The sequence below is a fragment of the Electrona antarctica genome (genome assembly GCF_951216825.1).
Source record: "Electrona antarctica genome assembly, chromosome: 10".
In the NCBI taxonomy this organism is placed as follows: domain Eukaryota; kingdom Metazoa; phylum Chordata; class Actinopteri; order Myctophiformes; family Myctophidae; genus Electrona; species Electrona antarctica.
The window spans coordinates 28,216,600-28,230,936 of NC_136791.1; the positions used below are offsets into that span (position 1 = coordinate 28,216,600).

General features: G+C 42.2%; 1 pseudogene across 1 annotated transcript; it reads left to right on the forward strand.

The window, feature by feature from the left end:
• Positions 1–2,174: 2,174 nt before the first annotated feature.
• LOC306930797 lies at positions 2,175–10,454 on the forward strand (annotated as a pseudogene). The gene is made up of 2 exons: positions 2,175–3,817; positions 8,800–10,454. The product of its transcript is annotated as an uncharacterized misc_RNA (transcript).
• The last annotated feature ends 3,883 nt before the right edge of the window (positions 10,455–14,337 follow it).

Consider the following 14,337-nt stretch of genomic DNA (forward strand, 5'->3'; position numbering starts at 1 on the left):
AAATAGCTGATCTACAAGCTCACAACAACAGATTGCATAGGTGAGACAGGTGAGTACAACAAATAATATGTTTGATAATACAAGATATATCATTCGTTGACAGAGAATGTATCCAGACATGATCTTATTGTTATTCTTTGATATCTTCAGCATAATTCACAGGTTTCAATAATGTATCCGTCAACAGTAAATGTTAGTGTATTAGTGTGTTAACCCATTTAGACCTGAGGACGATTCTACAAAACGTCTTCTAAAATCATGACAGTTTTCTGAAAAACTCATGTTTCTAACTTTCTTTCTATGACAGTCGTTCTCAAACATTTTCACGTCAACGACCCCCAAAATATATGTACTTGGCCGCCGACCCCATCTGAAAATATGTGGTTCCAGGGAAGCAAGGATTTGAGTTAAAACATTCAAGGAGGGGCAGAAGAATTTACACCGGGGGAGGAGGTATACGCCAGAAGTGTGGAAGGCACGTTACGTCCACTCAAGTGATTACTGGCCAATCACAGCGCATCTTTTCCGGGACTTACAGACCCGAACATGCGCTCTGTGGCTGCCCATGCTTCCACAGGTTTGTGTACTTTTTATTTGCATTGAAATCCCCATAGGGGGATTTTGGATCTCTTCATATAAGAACTGTGTTTGAAAAATAAACCGATCATCCCGGCCTTTTCACTCATATGGATATGAAACATCAACTGAAGGTGGAAATGTACAAATATACCCAAAGAGTAACACAATAAGCGTTAGAAACGAGTCAAACAACCCAGAGACTACATTTCCGGGTAGGCGGGGTGGCTGCAGCTGCCCGTCGCACAACAGAAACTGACATGTTACATTTAATGTTTCGTGGTTACTACGAGTCGAGTCACTGCCAGCTGAGCTTACGTCAACAAGGAATCTCAGGAACGCAATGTGTTGACAGCTGGGCGTGATGTATATTAGCAGCGACATTGCTTTCATACCCTTGTAGTTTCAAGGCTTTTGCGGCCACATTAATTCTATTTTGTGAAACTGGATGTATCAAATATGAATGGACATGGATATCAATGGACAACGACGCACAGCCACCCCCTGACAGAAAGGCCGGGATGATCGGTTTATTTTTCAAACAGTTCTATGAAGCGACCTAAAATCCCCCTATGGGGATTTCAATGCAAATAAAAAAATACATGAACCTGTGGACTGGCGACCTCTACTGAAAGTGACGTCAGACTTCGGTGCTCTATAAAGTTTTCAAATAAATGTAAAACAACACTTGAGTAAATACATTTACATTTTACATTTACAGTTTCTGTAATGTAGGGTCCTACATTTTCAATTCATCAGAACAAGACGTATACACATATACACTTCAAAAATCATTATACAGTTAAAGAAAGTAAAAAATCAGACCCGTCTGAAGTGAGTGGTACTGTACTGTACTGCACTGCACTGCACTGCACTGCACTGCACTGCACTGCACTGCACTGCACTGCACTGCACTGTACTGTACTGTACTGTACTGTACTGTACTATACAAGCCCTCCTCCCTGGCCTGTGTGTGTCTGTGTCAGGCTGTGCAACAGTGACACTTGGTGGTGAACAAACGCTATAATGCTATTTGCGTGCTAGGACAGACAGACCCAGGGACACACATAGCTGTCTATAGGAGTGGTTGCACCACTCAAAAAGAAAACATGTACAGTATGGAAGAAAGGGGGTTGGGGGGGACTTTGGCTTTTTCACAGGGGCCAGTCTAGGGCTTCACATTTCTTAATGGCTCTTGGTAGGGCGTTCCACATTTTAGTGGCACAGGAGCGGAATGAATTTAAGCCCTTGTTTGAGCCGAATCTGGGTTGCACATGGTTTGTTGAACTCCCTCTGGTGTTGTGAGTGTAGACTTAGTTGACATTAAGGAAGAATTTTGACAGGTACATGGGTATCTTGGTGGTGTATCGAATCTTGTAGACCAGGTACATTGCAAGTTGCTGTACTCTGCCGTCAACCCTAAGCCATTCCAACCTATCAAAATGGGCAGGGGTGAGGTGGGTTTGGGAGTTTTGGGAAGTCTGGAGCCTTTGAGGTGCTGCGGTACCATGAGCTGATGCATAGTCGTAACCATTAAGCTGTGAGAAGTATATCGTCCATGACCTACATTTCTTTCACTTTCTATTTCCAGCGTGTAGAAATGGCGTGTGCCGGCAGCAGCCTCCTGTCTGAAGAGCAGTTCCTGTGTTCTATCTGTCTGGATGTGTTCACTGATCCAATCACCACTCCATGTGGACACAACTACTGCAACGCCTGCATCACACGTTACTGGGACACTAAGGATGTGTGTCAGTGTCCACTATGCAAAGAAACCTTCTACAAGAGACCAGCGTTCTCTGTCAATAAAGTCCTCTCCGAGATGGCTGATCAGTTCAGGAAGTCAAAGCAGCTGAAGAAAACTTCAGCCACAACCCCAGAACCTGCTGAACCAGATGACGTCTCCTGTGACATCTGTACTGAGAACAAGCTCAAGGCCGTAAAGTCCTGCCTGATGTGTCTGACCTCCTACTGTGAGACTCACCTGGAGCCTCATCACAGAGTTTTAGGATTAAAACGACACACACTAATCGACCCCATGAAGAACCTGGAAGACTACATGTGTAAGAAACATGACAGACCTTTGGAGATGTTCTGTAAGACCGACCACACATGTGTTTGTCAGTTCTGCACTCAGCTAGACCACAAGTCACATCAGATTGTATCTATGAAAGAGGCATATGAAGGAAAGAAGGCTGAGCTGGGAGAGACAGAGGCTGAAGTCCAGCAGATGATCCAGGAGAGACAAGTGAAGATCCAGGAGGTCAAATACTCAGTAGAGCTCAGCCAGAAAGATGCGGACAGAGAGATAGCAGACAGTGTGCAGGTCTTCACTGCTCTGATCAGCTGTATTGAGAGTTGCCAGTCTGAGCTCATTGGTGGGATTGAAAAGAAGCAGAAAACAACAGAGAAACAGGCTGAAGGCTTCATCAAACATCTGCAACAGGAAATCACAGAGTTAAAGAAGAGAAGCTCTGAGTTGGAGCAGCTCTCACACACTGAAGATCACCTCCACCTCCTCCAGAACTTCACATCCATCAACACTGGATGGAAACCCACCAAGGACTGGACAAAGGTCAAGGTCCATCAGTCTCCACACCTGGGGACTGTGAAGACAGCTGTGACTCAGCTGGAGAAGACACTCAGTAAAGAGATAGAGAAGGAGCTGTGTGATGTTGAGCTGAGGAGGATCCAGAAATATGAGGTGGATGTAAGACTGGACCCTGATACAGCACAGCCCTGGCTCATCCTGTCTGAGGATGGAAAACAAGTGAGTCTTGGAGATGTGGCGAAGAATCTCCCAGACACCAAAGAGAGATTCTCCGCTCGTGTCTCTGTTTTAGGAAAACAAAGATACTCCTCAGGTAGGTTTTACTATGAGGTTCAGGTTAAAGGGAAGATGTGGTGGGCTTTAGGAGTGGCCAGAGAGTCCATCGACAGGAAGGGAGTCATCACACTGGAACCCAACAATGGTTACTGGTCTATATTGTTGGAGAATGGATATGAGTACTATGCTGCTGCTGACCCTGCTGTCCTCCTCCCTGTAAGAGAGAAGATCCAGACAGTGGGAGTGTTTGTGGATTATGAGGAGGGTCTGGTCTCCTTTTATGATGTGGAGTCCAAAGTTCATCTCTACTCTTTCACTGGCCGCACCTTCACTGAAAAACTCTATCCATACTTCAGTACTGGATTAAATGATGATGGTAAAAACTTTGCTCCTCTTATCATCTCTCCTGTCAGTCACACTGATTAACTCTCAGCTTAAAATGGTTCATTTAGAAAATGTATATGGACGGTTGATTTACAGTTTTATTTACAGTCAACTGTCCGCTCAAATCAAGCCATTTAAAAGTTAATATTCTACTGCATAAACAGACATGATTTTACATGATTGTCTGAAGTACAGCCAGAGATTAATATGGTAAATTGAGTATTTGAGTATCATAAAGTATTTCATTTAAAATGTGTCTGTGAGACATTGAAATCATATCTATATTCCTTTCTTCGTACAAGGAATTGGTTTGTTTTATTTGATTGCATTCAAGTTTAAGCTAAACCCAATATTTTCATTAATGTGAATGAATTCTGAATCAGAATCAGGAATTGCAATGTTTCATTGTCAGTCTTGTTCATTAATGCAATTACTATAGAATTGCTAATTAAAATATATGGAAGGATTCTGATGTTAATAATATTTTTTTCATGTGGATGCGTGTTAGATAGAATATGTGATTCTTAAAAATAAATCAGCCATTGTAATTATGTACAAATATCTGTGTGTGCACCAATTGAAATTTACTCATCTTATAGTAAAAAAGAATGACAGTCGTGGTTTTTTTGGGTTTTGTGTGTGTGTGTGTGTGTGTGTGTGTGTGTGTGTGTGTGTGTGTGTGTGTGTGTGTGTGTGTGTGTGTGTGTGTGTGTGTGTGTGTGTGACGCGACTTGGCCTCTTATAGCGCCACCATGAGGCTGATTTGAAAACTGTCAAGTGGCATTTCTTCCTCAGCCTAGTAGTGGGAATAGGCATGCACAGTTTCACCGCAATCGGATGCTGCGTTGAGGAGTTGTGGCGATTTGTACAAAACGGGTACAAAACGGGCTACTCCTGAAAACTTTAGAAGCCAATCGTAGCCAATCAGGATGGATAATTATGAGAAATCAAACAAATCACATGATTATGGAGAGCATGTGTACCGATTTGCGTGAAATTTGGATAAAATCTGAAGGAGTAATATTAGAAAATGTGTTTTACATATGTCGGCCTCCTGGTGGCGCTATAAAGAGCGGATGTGAAAAATTCCAGGCAAAGGTTTTTCCTTGGCCTCTAGGGAGTGTGCATACATGGTTTTACACAGATCGGTGCAGTTATAGGTAAAAACACTAATCAGCCAGTTATAGCGCCACCATGACGCTGAGTTGAAAATATTCAAGTGGCATTTCTTCCTCGGCCTAGTGGGAATGTGCGTGCAAAATTTCACGGAAATCACACGATGTGTTCATGATTTGCAGCATTTTGTTTGAAACTGAGCACTCCTGCGAACTTTGGAAGCCAATCGTAACCAATCAGGATAAGTCTGAAAAATCTGAAAGTCCTGTTTCGTTGAATGGCTCTAGAGAGACCAATTTGCATAATGTTTGGACAAAATCTGTAGGTGTACTGTCAAAACATTTGTTTTGCACAAAGCGGCCTCCTGGTGGCGCTATAACAGGCCAATGTGAAAACTTGAGCAGAGGTTCAGCTCTGGCATCCAGGGAGTGTGTGTGCAGAGTATGGCTGCGATCAAGCCAACGGTGCCAGAGATTAGCTGTTCACAGACGGACGGACACACGGACGGACGGACGGAGTGCAAAACATACTCTCTCCCCATGCCTTCGGCCTGGTGGAGACAATTACTACTCATGGAGTAGGCCTACGAAGCCATGATACCACAGTACAAATCTTTATTTACTAACTAACTTTCATAGCAATGAACCATCTAATGTCTCTGGAGGCCATGAGGCCAAGCTAACAGCCCACCATCTAATGTCTCAGGAGGCCATGAGGCCAAGCTAACAGCCCACCATCTAATGTCTCAGGAGGCCATGCTAACAGCCCACCATCTAATGTCTCAGGAGGCCATGAGGCCAAGCTAACAGCCCACCATCTAATGTCTCAGGAGATCATGCTAACAGCCCACCATCTAATGTCTCAGGAGGCCATGAGGCCATGCTAACAGCCCACCATCTAATGTCTCAGGAGATCATGCTAACAGCCCACCATCTAATTTCTCAGGAGGCCATGAGGCCATGCTAACAGCCCACCATCTAATGTCTCAGGAGATCATGCTAACAGCCCACCATCTAATGTCTCAGGAGGCCATGAGGCCATGCTAACAGCCCACCATCTAATGTCTCAGGAGGCCATGAGGCCAAGCTTTAACATGCCATGTGTATAATGCTGTTTCTAATGTACTGTTTGCAGGTCGGGACCCACTGGGGAGTCCCCCTATTATTTTAGGGGGGTCCCCATGCAGGTGTAAGTAAAGTGAAAATTTAAGGGACTTTTAAGATAACACCTAAAAAAGGAAATGAAATGAAAAAAGACCATTACTGCATCAAAAGTATTCAACAAATTATGCATACATAAAAACAGATTACAGACACACGGAGGCACCACTCAAAAACTGGTCAAACATCGGCCAAATAGTGATAGTCAAATAATAATAAGAAAGATGCAAACATTGTGGAAATAGTCGATCGACAAGCTCACAACGCCTTGCATCACGAGGCATTGTGAGCTTGTAGTTTGGCTATTTTCACAATGTTTATCTGTGGAACCGAGTCAACATGCCTAGAACATGCCAAGTAAGGGTGTGGGCGTCACTCATTTGTGTCACTTTATTTTCACCATGTAACTCTTTGCACTAAGTAAAGGTAAAGACAATGTGTTGCATCCAAATAGCGTCAGTTTTCATCCTTCAGTGTGCAAGGCTCTTCTGGCTGTTTATGGATCTTTCATGCTGGCCTCTCACACCTGTTTACAGCCCTATAGTAAGACATGAGTTTAGAGCGCACACTTCCCTTCCTCCTTCACCATCACTTATAGTTCTTAAACTTATATACATATAATATATGTATATAATAATAATACATTGTGATGTTTAGTAGCTTATAGAGCTATAGATGTCTCCACTGGGCCTGATAGCTAACGTTTTGGTGACAGCCTGTCTTGTTATGGTTCAGCTTTAATATGCATATTTAAAAAATATATATAAATTAAAACCCATTTCAAACGTAGCGAAAATAGCCGGTCTACAAGCTCACAACAATTTGCATAGCTGCACACTCTTGACGCAGGTGTACATTTTGTGGCATCTTTGGTCCCGGGGGGAGGGGTGGGTGGGATTGTTGTTTGTTTTTGTGTTCCTTTCTTTTGCTGTTGTACGTTACTTGTTTTGTTTTCTTTATTCATTCTTGGTGTTAACATGTTTTATTGTGCTATTTTGTCTTAAATAAAAAACATTTGATAACAAAAAAAACAATTTGCATAGCAACCCACTGTAAGCTTATAGATCTATTTCGACTATTTCTGAAATAGGGCTAAAGTGATTAATACTTAATGTATTTCTGAGCCAGGGAGACACAAAATGTCTCTCTTGGGTCTAAACTAAAAAAGTATAGGTAACTGTGATCAACCCCAAGAGGAGGAGAGGAGGAGATGAAGGGGATGAAGGAGAAAGGAGTGGAAGGGGTTTAGGGAGAGGTGAGGAGGGAAGAGTAGAGAAGCAGAGTGGATGTGAAGGGTTAACTGTAACAAGGGAAGGGTTTCTGTTTCTCAGTAAACCTAAACCGAAAGCACATCACTGACAGAAGCTGGGTGGCAGACAGCTCACTGCACTCTCTCTACAAAACCTCTGAACTTTCACAGAAATCCTTAAAGACAGGTGAGTACAACAAATAACATATTTGATAATACAAGATATATTATTCATTGACTATCCAGTATTCAGATCTATGATCTTATTCTTATTTGTTGATATCTTCAGAAAAAAAACAGGTTTCAATAATGTAACTGTCAACAGGGCTGTGTTAACGTCAGAATGGGCCATAGGCAAAGTCCTACCCCCCCCCCCCCCCCCCCCCCAACCCCCCCCCCATGTTTCATCTATGTATACATGCACCACGTCTCTGTATGTGTGTCTGTACGTCTGTAATCCACGTGACTCGAGAACCGTTCGCCCCACCGGCTTCAAATTTGTCCCTGTGGGGCGCGTTCCGCACCACCACAGGGAGTGCATGCAGTGCCCGGCCTTGAGTCGTTGGGGAACACGGTTGTCCAGAACCAGCACAAAAGCCTCTGCCCGGGCTCTGGAAATTAGCCAATTGATAACACCTATCACCCCTAGATCTCCATAAATGGAGCTGGCCTGTTCTGACATCACAATGATGTTCTGACATCTGCATAGATTGGGCATGCCTGACAATTAACTCCATATATGGGCGTAAAAGGGACACAGACAGACATAATAACTGGAAGGCGCATGCATTTCCAACTTGCATCGTTCCAAGTAGGCCAGTGCCCAACAGGCACCACTCTAGTGTAATACAAGTTTCAATTATTCAATGTATGAAAACCTTTTGGAAAATAGCAGCTAGTAGATCAGCTATTTTCACAAGCCAAAATATACAGTATAGAACTGAAGTGATTGATGTGTGTTTTGTAATAATAAATCTGCAAAGTAACTAGTAACTAAACTTTTCAAATAATTATAATGGAGTTGTAGTTGTTGTAGTTGAGTAAATGTACTAAACATAGCTCTGCTGTCAGGAATAAACCACTTAACTCCAAAATGTTCATTTTTCTTTTAAACAAAGCAATACCGCCTCATCAAAGTTGGTGTTGTGACTTGATATATTGTATATATTACTTCCATGAGGGGGAGAGGTGGTGGAGTTTTAGCACACAGTTTGAGGGTCCAATGGAGTTAAGAGGTTTTGTCCCAAGCGCTTTTTACTACTTTTCATTGGTTTAATATGTTCGAATCAACACACAGATGTAAATGGTGTTCAATAGCACTGATTTATTTAAAAAGGTGAGTTAGGTGGTTTCCTCCCGACAGCAGCGATTGCATTTGCCTATCTTGCCTATGCGTAAAATATGTCTGTGACTGTCAACATTGCTCTGTTCCAACTTCCAATACAATAGTATGATCAAAGGACTAAATTTCTTTCACTTTTTATTTCCAGTGTGTAGAAATGGCGTGTGCGGACAGCAGCCTCCTGTCTGAAGAGCAGTTCCTGTGTTCTATCTGTCTGGATGTGTTCACTGATCCAATCACCACTCCATGTGGACACAACTACTGCAACGCCTGCATCACACAGCACTGGGACACTAAGGATGTGTGTCAGTGTCCGCTATGCAAAGAAACCTTCTACAAGAGACCAGCGTTCTCTGTTAATAAAGTCCTCTCTGGGATGGCTGATCAGTTCAGGAAGTCAAAGCAGATGAAAACAACTTTAGCCACAAACCCAGAACCTGCTGAACCAGATGACGTCTCCTGTGACGTCTGTACTGAGAACAAGCTCAAGGCCGTGAAGTCCTGCCTGGTGTGTCTGACCTCCTACTGTGAGACTCACCTGGAGCGTCATCGCACAGTCCCAGCGTTAAAACGACACAAACTAATCGACCCCATGAAGAACCTGGAAGACTATATGTGTAAGAAACATGACAGACCTCTGGAGCTGTTCTGTAAGACTGACCACAAGTGTGTTTGTCAGTTCTGCACTCAGTTAGATCACAAGTCACATCAGATTGTATCTATGAAAGAGGCATATGAAGGGAAAAAGGTGGAGCTGGGAGAGACAGAGGCTGAAATCCAGCAGATGATCCAGGAGAGACAAGTGAAGATCCAGGAGTTCAAACACTCAGTAGAGCTCAGCCAGAAAGATGCAGACAGAGAGATAGCAGACAGTGTGCAGGTCTTCACCGCTCTGATCAGCTGTATTGAGAAAAGCCAGGCTGAGTTAATCATTGTGATTGAAGAGAAGCAGAAAACAACAAAGAAACAGGCTGAAGGCTTCATTAAAGAGCTGCAACAGGAAATCACTGAGTTGGAGAAGAGAAGCTCTGAGCTGAACCAGCTCTCACTCACTGAAGACCACCTCCACCTCCTCCAGAACTTCACATCCAACACTGGGTGGAAACCCACCAAGGACTGGACAAAGGTCAAGGTCCATCAGTCTACACACCTGGGTACTTTGAGGACAGCTGTGGCTCAGCTGGAGAAGACACTCAGTAAAGAGATGGAGAAGGAGCTGTGTGATGCTGAGCTGAGAAGGGCCCAGCAATATGGAATGGATGTGACTCTGGACCATGATACAGCAAACTGCAAAATCATCCTGTCTGAGGATGGAAAACAAGTGAGTCATGGAGACGTGAAGAAGAATCTCCCAGACAACAAAGAGAGATTCTCCCCTTGTGTCTCTGTCTTAGGAAAACAAAGCTTCTCTAGATTTTACTATGAGGTTCAGGTTAAAGAGAAGACGAAGTGGTCTTTAGGAGTGGCCAGAGAGTGCATCGACAGGAAGGGAATAATCATACTGAAAACCCAACAACGGTTACTGGTCTACAGTGTTGAAGAATGGAAACGAGTACATGGCTGCTGCTGACCCTCCTGCCCTCCTCCCTGTAAGAAAGGAGCTCCAGAAAGTGGGAGTGTTTTTGGATTATGAGGAGGGTATTGTCTCCTTTTATGATGTGGAGTACCAGAGTTCTCTACTCTTTCACTGGCTGCACCTTCACTGAGAAACTGTATCTATTCTTCAGTCCCAGTTTGAAATATGGTGGTATAAACTCTGCTCCTCTGATCATCTCTCCTGTCAATAATCACATATTAGAGTAAAGCTCAGCTTCACACGCAAAGGTTAGTTTTCATTAAAGACAATAAAGGTGTATATGGAATGGTTAAGTTACAGATTTACCTGACAGTTCAAATCAAGCCATTGATTACTGTCGCTCCTATTGTATATCTGACTGTTGAAATCTTTTCTTCATTTCTTTGTTGGTACAAAGACTTGATTGTGTGTTTTATTTTATTGCCTTCCAGTTTGACATTGTTTTTTAATTAAAGAGCATGAATAATGTGGGATACAAATGTATTATGGTCAGTCTTGTACTTTAATGCAATTATTATAGAACTGTATCTAATATTAGTGATCTTTGGGGATTTGTTCAAGTTTGTACTTTATTGTTACATCTTGTGTACAGGTACATAAGAGTAAAACTTATTTCTGGTTGGCTTCCTTACAGACTGCATTGTCTGTAAGGAAGCCAAACAGAAATAAGTATACCATATACTGTAGCATATCTATGTTTTATGAGAATGTACAATAACTTTGTAACTTTGCTTAGAGTTAATCTATCCATTCGTAAAACTTTACAACTGGAACCAATTATAGGTTCATGTTGTTATTTGTACACTTTTATACACTCTTCTTGGCATCAGAATGTAGCCTACTGTAATAATTACAAAGTAAACATACTCAAATTCTTCAACTTTTGTCAAACGTTTTTTATTTTTTTTAATAGATCCACAAGCTCAAAACCAGTCAACAAAAAATAAATAGGGCTTAATTGGTTGTATGTTTATTATGATGATGAAAATAATAATAATGTAAATCTACAAAGTAAATTGTAATTGAAGTTTTCAAATTATTGCAGTGCAGTAAAACGCATGATATTTCCCTTTGTGATGTAGTGGAGTAGACATTGCAAAAATGCACACACTCAAGTACGGATAATTTTACGTATAGTGTCTGAGCAAATCAGCTTAGTGTCTATTTTGTCCACACAAACATTAAATTCTCATTGACAATGAATGGAGAGTTTCACGTCATAGTATGAGCAAATAGGCATAGTGTATATTTCAGGTCATGATGATGTACGATGATAAGAGCGCCCCTCGCACATGAGTGATTTTTATCTGCACATGCAGTAACAATGATCACACATGGAGTTCTATCATAGTACACAGTCATAACACACAAGTCTTGATTTACTAACTTTCATAGAAACTAACTTTGGATGTAAGGCTTTATTTCTGTCACATATTACACGTCTTAACTCAGCCATTCATCATGTTCTGGCCCACCATCTAATGTCTCAGGAGGCCATGAAGCCAAGCTAGGGACATTAAAGTGAAAATGTAATGGACTTTTAAGATAAATTAAATGAAAGAAGAACGTTACTACATCAAAAGTAATCACCAGAGATTATAACCTACTATAAAAACTAGAGATGTCCCGATACTGTATCAGTATCGGAAAACTTGGAAAAGTATTGGTATCGGCCCTTTTTGGTCATATCGGGTCATATCGGTATCGGCGAATATGCCAGTCTAACCACCGATCCGACACAGGGGTAAGGGGTTGACACTATGGCAGGTAAATAAAATGTTGGGGCATGTGGAGTTTGCTTTTGAGTTACCCAAACTTCAAGTGCACATTTTAGTGGAGTCTGCTATTAACAACACAAGATAAGTAATTTTCTTTTTTTGTATTACTATAAATATTATTCTCTGGTATCGGTATTCGGTATCGGTATCGGTATCGCCTAACACATAAATTGTGGTATCGGATCGGAAATGAAAAAAGTGTATCAGGACATCCCTAATAAAAACTGGTCAAACTAAATTGGCCAAATAGTGATAGTCAAATAATATAAGAAAGAGGCAATAAACATTGTGAAAAAAATAAGCCAATCAACAAGCTCACAACGCCTTGCATTGCGAGGTGTTGTGGACTTGTAGTTCGGCTATTTTCACAATGTTTATCTGTGGAACCGAGTCAACATGCCTACAATTCCAAGTAAGATAGAGGAGGGGTGTGGGGGTGGTTTTACACAGATCGGTGCAGTTATAGGTAAAAACACTAATCAGCCAGTTATAGCGCCACCATGACGCTGAGTTGAAAATATTCAAGTGGCATTTCTTCCTCGGCCTAGTGGGAATGTGCGTGCAAAATTTCACGGAAATCACACGATGTGTTCATGATTTGCAGCATTTTGTTTGAAACTGAGCACTCCTGCGAACTTTGGAAGCCAATCGTAACCAATCAGGATAAGTCTGAAAAATCTGAAAGTCCTGTTTCGTTGAATGGCTCTAGAGAGACCAATTTGCATAATGTTTGGACAAAATCTGTAGGTGTACTGTCAAAACATTTGTTTTGCACAAAGCGGCCTCCTGGTGGCGCTATAACAGGCCAATGTGAAAACTTGAGCAGAGGTTCAGCTCTGGCATCCAGGGAGTGTGTGTGCAGAGTATGGCTGCGATCAAGCCAACGGTGCCAGAGATTAGCTGTTCACAGACGGACGGACACACGGACGGACGGACGGAGTGCAAAACATACTCTCTCCCCATGCCTTCGGCCTGGTGGAGACAATTACTACTCATGGAGTAGGCCTACGAAGCCATGATACCACAGTACAAATCTTTATTTACTAACTAACTTTCATAGCAATGAACCATCTAATGTCTCTGGAGGCCATGAGGCCAAGCTAACAGCCCACCATCTAATGTCTCAGGAGGCCATGAGGCCAAGCTAACAGCCCACCATCTAATGTCTCAGGAGGCCATGCTAACAGCCCACCATCTAATGTCTCAGGAGGCCATGAGGCCAAGCTAACAGCCCACCATCTAATGTCTCAGGAGATCATGCTAACAGCCCACCATCTAATGTCTCAGGAGGCCATGAGGCCATGCTAACAGCCCACCATCTAATGTCTCAGGAGATCATGCTAACAGCCCACCATCTAATTTCTCAGGAGGCCATGAGGCCATGCTAACAGCCCACCATCTAATGTCTCAGGAGATCATGCTAACAGCCCACCATCTAATGTCTCAGGAGGCCATGAGGCCATGCTAACAGCCCACCATCTAATGTCTCAGGAGGCCATGAGGCCAAGCTTTAACATGCCATGTGTATAATGCTGTTTCTAATGTACTGTTTGCAGGTCGGGACCCACTGGGGAGTCCCCCTATTATTTTAGGGGGGTCCCCATGCAGGTGTAAGTAAAGTGAAAATTTAAGGGACTTTTAAGATAACACCTAAAAAAGGAAATGAAATGAAAAAAGACCATTACTGCATCAAAAGTATTCAACAAATTATGCATACATAAAAACAGATTACAGACACACGGAGGCACCACTCAAAAACTGGTCAAACATCGGCCAAATAGTGATAGTCAAATAATAATAAGAAAGATGCAAACATTGTGGAAATAGTCGATCGACAAGCTCACAACGCCTTGCATCACGAGGCATTGTGAGCTTGTAGTTTGGCTATTTTCACAATGTTTATCTGTGGAACCGAGTCAACATGCCTAGAACATGCCAAGTAAGGGTGTGGGCGTCACTCATTTGTGTCACTTTATTTTCACCATGTAACTCTTTGCACTAAGTAAAGGTAAAGACAATGTGTTGCATCCAAATAGCGTCAGTTTTCATCCTTCAGTGTGCAAGGCTCTTCTGGCTGTTTATGGATCTTTCATGCTGGCCTCTCACACCTGTTTACAGCCCTATAGTAAGACATGAGTTTAGAGCGCACACTTCCCTTCCTCCTTCACCATCACTTATAGTTCTTAAACTTATATACATATAATATATGTATATAATAATAATACATTGTGATGTTTAGTAGCTTATAGAGCTATAGATGTCTCCACTGGGCCTGATAGCTAACGTTTTGGTGACAGCCTGTCTTGTTATGGTTCAGCTTTAATATGCATAT